The 2,540-nt window shown below is 59.2% G+C and overlaps 1 non-coding gene across 1 annotated transcript; it reads left to right on the plus strand.

Annotated features, from left to right (window-relative positions):
• Positions 1-1,192: 1,192 nt before the first annotated feature.
• Positions 1,193-1,264, plus strand: TRNAD-GUC. The gene has a single exon. It is a non-coding gene; the product is annotated as a tRNA-Asp (tRNA).
• The last annotated feature ends 1,276 nt before the right edge of the window (positions 1,265-2,540 follow it).

Genomic DNA, 2,540 nt, shown 5'->3' on the forward strand with positions numbered 1-2,540 from the left:
GGAGACCGGGGTTCGATTCCCTGACGGGGAGGGTGACCCCTTTTGATGGGGGGACAAAGAAATCCCTGGGCTGCCCACCACATGCCTTGCATTCTCCTTCGACGGCCACTTCCCTTCGCACCCCGCACTGATGACTTTCACCTCCAGAGAGACAGTTGCCTCGCAAGGACACGCTCGCCCTAGCCAAAGCCTCCCCCGGGGCCTGCACATGGGGGCACGTTTCAGAGCGGCAAAGGGAAATAGGCTGGCCAGGACCATGAGGACAATGGCCCAGACAAACAGGGAGGCACTTGGTCCAGGGGTGGAGGAAGACAGAAAAAGGGACAGGCATGGGATTGGCTTCCTCTCTTTTTTCCTTTGCTCAGCATTTGACCTGTGACTGTAATGGGGAGACTTGAGAAAGACCTGTGGCCGCCGGCGAGGTAGGTGGCCGCCCCGAGAGCGCAGAGCTGAGCATTTTCCACTGGGCTGCTGCCTGCGTCCCCAGCACCTGGCCGTGATCGTATAGTGGTTAGTACTCTGCGCCGTGGCCGCAGCAACCTCGGTTCGAATCCGGGTCACGGCATTGCTTTTTGGTGGGGAGGGGCTATCCTGCAGCACGCCTCGTGGCTCAGTCTGATGGCGTCCGTTTGGAAAGAGAGCCATCAGCCGGTCCTCAGTTTCTGCTTGGTAAAGGCAAGTCAGTGGGGTCCATCGGTCAGAAAAAGAATACCAGGACTTCTTGCTGGGCGCCAGGGTCCAAAAGCAGCGCATTCCCTCCTGGAAAGGGCTGTGTTTCGAATGTCCGTCCAGTGCGCGTTGAAGGGAAGGATCTGCGTGCCTGGGAAGCTGCGTCCCTTCAGAGGCGCTTGAGAAGCCAAAGGGGCCATGGGTGAGTTTGTGATGAGGTGAGTGTGAAGTGTGGAAGGGGGAGGGTGGCAAGAGGAGGTTTTGAGAGGAAAAAAGGTTCTGCTGAGCTGGTAGGGGAGGGCAAGGTCCCAGGCGGGTGTTGTGTGAGGAGCTGTGTAGGCCCGAAAAGGCGTCCTGCTGGGCAAGGGCAGGTGAGGAGGGCCAGGGCTGTTGCTGCGGCCAAAGCCTTTGGGAAGCAGAAGAGGGCCAGGGGTGTTGTTGCCTGCTGGGGCCCATGCGACGGTGTAGGTGTACGCTGACCATAGCTGGTTTGTGGGAGCTGGGGCCACTCATCATGCCCCTTTCCTCGTTAGTATAGTGGTGAGTATCCCCGCCTGTCACGCGGGAGACCGGGGTTCGATTCCCCGACGGGGAGGGTGACCCCTTTTGAAGGGGGGACAAAGAAATCCCTGGCCTGCCCGCCACATCCCTTGCATTCTCTTTCGACGGCCGCTTCCCTTCGCACCCCGCCCTGATGACTTTCACCTCCAGAGAGACAGTTACCTCGCAAGGACACGCTCGCCCTAGCCAAAGCCTCCCCCGGGGCCTGCACGTGGGGGCACGTTTCAGAGCGGCAAAGGGAAATAGGCTGGCCAGGGCCATGAGGACAATGGCCCAGACAAACGGGGAGGCACTTGGTCCAGGGGTGGAGGAAGACAGAAAAAAGGGACAGGCATGGGATTGGCTTCCTCTCTTTTTTCCTTTGCTCAGCATTTGACCTGTGACTGTAATGGGGAGACTTGAGAAAGACCTGTGGCCGCCGGCGAGGTAGGTGGCTGCCCCGAGAGCGCAGAGCTGAGCATTTTCCGCTGGGGTGCTTGCCTGCACCTCCAGCGCCTGGCCGTGATCGTATAGTGGTTAGTACTCTGCGCCGTGGCCGCAGCAACCTCAGTTAGAATCCGGGTCACTGCATTGCTTTTTGGTGGGGAGGGGCTATCCTGCAGCACGCCTCGTGGCTCAGTCTGATGGCGTCCGTTTGCAAAGAGAGCCATCAGCCGGTCCTCAGTTTCTGCTTGGTAAAGGCAAGTCAGTGGGGTCCATCGGTCAGAAAAAGAGTACCAGGACTTCTTGCTGGGTGCCAGGGTCCAAAAGCAGCGCATTCCCTCCTGGAAAGGGCTGTGTTTCGAATGTCCCTCCAGTGCGCATTGAAGGGAACAATCTGCGTGCCAGGGAAGCTGCGTCCCTCCAGAGGCGCTTGAGAAGCCAAAGGGGCCGTGAGTGAGTTTGTGATGAGGTGAGTGTGAAGTGTGGAAGGGGGAGGGTGGCAAGAGGAGGTTTTGAGAGGAAAAAAGGTTCTGCTGAGCTGGTAGGGGAGGGCAAGGTCCCAGGCGGGTGTTGTGTGAGGAGCTGTGTAGGCCCGAAAAGGCGTCCTGCTGGGCAAGGGCAGGTGAGGAGGGCCAGGGATTTTCCCAGGGCTGTTGCTGCGGCCAAAGCCTTTGGGAAGCAGAAGAGGGGCAGGGGTGGTGTTGCCTGCTGGGGCCCATGCGACGGTGTAGGTGTACGCTGACAATAGCTGGTCTGTGGGAGCTGGGGCCACTCACCATTTCCCTTTCCTCGTTAGTATAGTGGTGAGTATCCCTGCCTGTCACACGGGAAACTGGGGTTGGATTCCCCGATGGGGAGGGTAACCCCTTTTGAAGGGGGGACAAAGA

This window comes from Mauremys reevesii, linkage group 12 (assembly GCF_016161935.1).
Source record: "Mauremys reevesii isolate NIE-2019 linkage group 12, ASM1616193v1, whole genome shotgun sequence".
Lineage (NCBI taxonomy): Eukaryota > Metazoa > Chordata > Testudines > Geoemydidae > Mauremys > Mauremys reevesii.